We start from the raw sequence: 6,000 nt of genomic DNA, 5'->3' as shown, positions 1-6,000 counted from the left end.
GAATTCTTTATATAAGGAACTAGAGGAATAAAAAGGAAAATATTACCTTATTCGGTGTTGGAGGGGGAAAATGCACACTCACTAGCCCATCCGCACAGAGATTCCGAGGGAGTCAGGGCTGCTCCATGGGAACAGGCCGGCTGCCGGCTCCCAAGAGGCCTCTGGCCTGGCATTTGTTGCTCAAGGGGAATTATCTCCAAAAGCCCCAATTTCCTGAATTGTGAGTTGAAGTTAGTAACAGTGGTTCCTAAAAGATTAGTTCAGACAATGTTCATAAAGCACTAAGCGTAATACTGGTTCCTAGTGAATACTGGCTGTGTGGTAGCTCCTATTAGCATCATTCCAAACTTACTTCTCCAAATGGTACTCTTTCTTTATATGATTGTTTATTACAGATAATAGTCTGGTAGTTATATGACCTTCCAGGTCATCATTTGTAATATGTTTTCATCAGCACCCTTGACAATGGACCATTAGCGACAAATTTTACTAACTCAAATTTATAATAACAAAACAGAAGCAGCTTAAGCAGTATTACCAACATGATAACAGTAAACGAGGGGCTTATCTGAAGACAAGACCTACACTTCTGAGTCCTGTTCTCTACCCAGGATGTCCTGCTAAGACAAAAATAGCTACTTCATTATTTTAGATTCTTATTTATAACTAATATCAAGAAGCATAATCTCAACAATGATTTAGACTGATTTAATTTGTAGAAAGAAATCTACATTTGCTTGTCAGTATTAAATACTTCTTAAAAGGAATGCCTAAAGCACCATTTATATTTGCAAAATGAGGACAGCAAACATTGAAAGTACAGAAGCCTTTAATAAATAATTACTACATATTATAACAAAAACATTACTATAAAAATTTCACAAGTTGACACACTCATTAGAAAAACCTCCTGATCTTCCATACCCTAGAAATGTATATGTTTTATTTATTTCGTCTTATTTTCTGCCCCTCCAATATACTAATATAAATACTAGTGATGCGAATAGCTAATCTTCCTTTTTCCTTACACTTTCCCTCCCTTGCAAGTCTCTGAACTTTCAGTTATAAGACATTACATAGAAGAAGGATGTAAACTGATGATCGCTCTAACTGAGTGAGCATTTGTCTATCCCAAACACTATAGTGGAGACCAGAGAAGCCAGACAACTAAAGGTGGTATACATCCAGAATTGGGGTTCCCAGACTTAGAGTTCTGGGCTCAGTAAATTTTCAAAAAATTGAAGGGATGGGCATCAAGATGCTACCATCTAATTTGCCAAATAAGAACATTTAAAACAACTACTACCATTCTTTACTAAAAAGTGTGAACTTTAAGAAAAACCTAGTAGGCAGGACAAAAACATCAGAGTAAAGGCAACCGACAAGAAATGATAAATGATAACCTTAAAACTTTTCCTCATTTTGTTGGAGACCAGTAAAAATGGACTGGTCTAGTTCTGTGGACTGGTCTCCGAGAGATGCTCCAGAGACTTCCCAAGAATCATTTTGGGGCCAAATAAATGTAAAATAGCTTCCCCGGTGACTCAGCGGTAAAAGAATCCACCTGCAATACAGGAGACGAAGGAGACACGGGTTCGATCCCTGGGTCAGGAAGATCTCCTGGAGGAGGAAACAGCAACCCACTCCGCTATTCTTGCCTGGAGAATCCCATGACAGAGGAGCCTGGTGGGCTACAGTCCATGGGGTCGCAAAGAGTTGGACACGACCGAAGTGACTGAGCACACACACACAAATGTAAAATACAAACCTAATCAGATGACATTTATTGAGAGGTCACTGTGCCCCAGACACTATGCTAAGGAGAGATGACCTTCTGATGATTGAGTAGAGGAGGGTGCCCCTGCTGCTTTCTCATTCTAATCACCATGAAAGCCAGAACGGCCAGAAAGATCTCACTGGTGAGCTGCTCTTTCCAAAAACATGATCTCCATATGAAATTTTAAAACTTAAACATAACAAAGACTTGAGCAGCTCTTGGAAGGCCGTGGTAGCAGGATCTAGCCACAACTAGGATTGTAAGTTCTTTCACAAAGGGACAGAAAGTTATCCCATTTTTTGCCACAAGCATCTGTGCTGTGATAAAGCACTGCTTTGACGAGGGTACCCGGCCTGGTCTGAGACCACAACAGCCAGACCGTTATGCAAACCAAAAATAGCCCCATAATCTAAATCAAGATACATGGCGAGTAACCCCCCTGAGTCAGCCAGCCCCATTTGTTACATACTTTATTTTTGGATAACTTCAGTGGGTACTGAAAGTGTTTCACTTGCTGCTTTTTCCTCTCCAAATAAGAGGACGAAGAAAGGAACTAAGTCATGTGGTTTTGTTTAACTTAGCATGAAGGTTGCAACCAGTATAGATGATGTGATTCCTCAGTTTTTCAAAGCCCACGGCTAATTGGTTGGGATGATGTGTCTCTCTGGCCTCAGTAAACTGCCAAAAAAGATCTCAGCTCACAATCTGTTGCATAAAAAATTTTTGCTCCCAGGAATATGTGTTTATCAGTCCAAGATTTTTGTTGCCACTCAGGGTGAGCAAGTACAAGTAAATGAGACTGTCAGTGTGGAACAGAATGTAGTGGAGAGCTTAATTCGCCTTATTTAGGCTTATTTCAGATTTAAGATGTGAATTAGTTGTCTAAGTGTTTATAATTTGTCTTGTAAATCTTCTAAATGTTTCATTTTAGTGAACGTGTTATATTAATCTCTCAGATTGTAAAGCGTCTGCCTGCAAATGGGAGACCCGGGTTCCATCCCTGGGTCAGGAAGATCCCCTGGAGAATGAAATGGCAACCCACTCCAGTGCTCTTTCCTCCGTGGATGGAGGAGCATGGTAGGCTACAGTACATGGGGTCGCAAAGAGTCGGACATAGCTGAGCAACTTCACTTTCATCCTTTAAAGTGATTTCCCTGATTCGTCACCATCGTCTGGTCCTCCTACCCCTGCAGATGTATATTCTAGCATTCTCCTTCTGTTCACTGCCCCTCAGCCTTCTCTTTGTTCTTCCAAAACGTCAAGGTCCTTCTCATCTCAAAAACTTTGCATTTGCTATTTCCTCCACCATCAGTACCCTCAGTATCATCCGTACATAGATGGCTCCTTGTTACTTAAGTCTATTCAATATCATTCCTTGGAGCAGCCTTCCCTGACCACCTTGGCTAAATAAACCCATCCCTATGAGTCACTCTCTAGTGCCTCACCTTGTCTTGCTGTCTTCACAGAATATCTACAAAGATCTTGCTCACTTATTTGTTAACGTACAATTTACCTTCTCTATAATGAAAGCCCTATGAGAACCGGGAGTCTGTCTTGTTCATTCCTACAGCCCAGCACTGAAACAGCGTCTGGCACATAGCAGCGCTCAACAAATTGAACAAATGGATGAATGAAAGGATAGAAGGATTCCCCAGCGTTTTCATATTTTGTGACCCTTATCCCACAGAGTTCATGACAAGATGGCACAAAGGCTAAAGTACTTTCCTTGATTCTCTTGATAATTGTATCAATAAATATAGGTCAAATGACTCATGATGTAAGTTTTCTGGCATGGCTACCTGTGATTGCCACATCTCTACGTCACTGAAGTTATATTGCTCAGTCGGAGAGAACAATCAGATAAGAACACAAATAAAAATTTAATATAAAAGGAAAGGTTAGATGTAGTGATTTAGAACAGGATAAAGACTTCTTTTTTCCTTCTTCTATGTGGCACGTAGGATCTTAGTTCCCTGACCAGGGACCAAATCCATGCCTCCTGCAGTGGAGGCTTGAAGTCTTAACCACTGGACCACCAGGGAATTCCCAAAACTTCTTAAAGTACAAATATCTAATTTAAATCAAGAGCTAGCCTGATTATTATTTGTAGGGGGGAAAAACCCACTAAAAACAAAAGGCCCATCTTTTTTCATTTCTAAAATATTGATATGGAAATTCCAACCTTTTGGAAAGATAAGAAAAGGAAATAAATGATATAGCTATTTTAAAGTAAAGACAAAACTATCTTTATAGATAATAATTATCTACCAGGAAAACTTAAGCTAGTTTTCTAAAGGGAATAATAATGGAGTTTAGTGAGGTACAGTTAAGAAATTATAATCAGAAATATTATTTAGAAAACCTGAAGAAAAAATAGCTAAAGAATGTTATAGGTGCTAATAGAGTTTTTTTTCCTTTTCCTAGTGTCCAAACATGGTATTAATCTTAGACTGTAGAATATGACTGTAGGTTTTAATATAATATTGTGTTTTCCTATGAAAAAGTATAACATCACTTGTTCATTCTGCTAACATTTATACTTCTACTCTATTTATAATTCTGTAAATAAGAGTTTAAGAACTCTGTAGAAAACAAAAGAAAAGGAAGAAAATATGGTCCCTGCTATTGAAGACTTTATAATCATGTTGGAAAGAAATAATGTATGCATGTGAAATTATTGGAAAATTCCTTCTGGTAACATTTATTTAGTAAATACTCATTCAGCATCTATAATGAAAAAATCTTTTTGCAAGTTGTATGTGGAATAGTGGGAAGACTTACCATAAATATGATTAGAACTCAATCATTGCCATCTTGCAAGCCATTAGGGGGAATAAGGCATAAATGTTTATATTGATAAAGCAATTAAGCTGAACCTGGAAAGAGAAAGGAAGGCTTTCAGTGAATAGAGGTAGAACAGATGGCATTCCAAGTGGAGGGCATGACTTTGGGTAAGAAGAGAATGTTTAGGACACGTTTGTGAATGCTGAGTAGTCCTGCTTGACTGGAAGACATGTATACAAGAAAGGGACTGGGAGGTAAGACCAGAAGGAGAGATTGGAGCCCAGGTTTCAGGATGGGGGCCAGGGGGGTCTTGCATTTGCAATTACAGAGTTTAGATTATAATTTTTGAGCCTTCAAACATTTCAAAATAAGGGAGGATTGGGACTTCCCTGGTGGTCCAGTGGTTAAGAATCCACCATGCAATGCAGGGGACGCAGGTCCAGTTCCTGGTCAGGGAACTGAGGTCTCACATGTCATGGAGCAACTACATCTGTGAGGCGCAGCTTCTGAGACCACGTAGTCTGAAGCCCATGTGTTGCAACTACTGAAGCCCATTCACTCTGGAGCCCACGAATCACAACTATAGAGCCTGCATACCACAACTACAGAGTCTGTGCTCCGCAATGAAGATCCTGCATGCTGCAACTAAGACCTGACATATAAATAAATATTTAAAAAATATGAAAGGACCTTATAGCTTAGTTTTAGCAATTTTCATCTGATGACAGCATATGGGTTGAGTCAAAGTATGAAGAGACAGAGGATGGAGGGTCTATTAGGAAGCTTTGGAAAAATAAAAGAACAAATGAAATGTTCACATATGAAGAGGAAGTTAGTCATATGATTTAAGATAGGCAAACCTGCAAGGAGAGCCAACCAGTCCATCCTAAAAGAGATCAGTCCTGGGTGTTCATTGGAAGGACTGATGTTGAAGCTGAAACTCCAATATTTTGGCCACCTGATACAAAGAACTGACTCATTTGGAAAGACCCTGATGCTGGGAAAGATTGAAGGCAGGAGGAGAAGGGCACGACAGAGGATGACATAGTTAGATGGCATCACCAACTCAATTGACATGAGTTTGGGTAAACTCTGGGAGCTGGTGATGGACAGGGAGGCCTGGTGTGCTGCAGTCCATGGGGTCGCAAAGAGTTGGACACGACTGAGTGACTGAACTGAACTGAACTGAAACACATCTTTAAAGTATCTACTCTAAACTAACAGCTAATGTGATAATTACTAGCAGAAAAAAAAAAATACAATACTAAAGGCAAGAAGCCCATCTTTCCTATTTGAAAAATATTGATCTGGAAGTTCTAACCAGACCTGATTTAGTGTGGAGTAGTTTTGAGAGACACTACAAAGGTGACATTGGAGGACTGTGGCACCCAGAACAGTGGCTGGCTTTTAATAAGTATTCAATAAAAATTCAGCAAATG

Source organism: Bubalus bubalis, chromosome 5 (assembly GCF_019923935.1).
Source record: "Bubalus bubalis isolate 160015118507 breed Murrah chromosome 5, NDDB_SH_1, whole genome shotgun sequence".
Classification (NCBI taxonomy): domain Eukaryota; kingdom Metazoa; phylum Chordata; class Mammalia; order Artiodactyla; family Bovidae; genus Bubalus; species Bubalus bubalis.
This window is presented reverse-complemented; position numbering follows the sequence as displayed.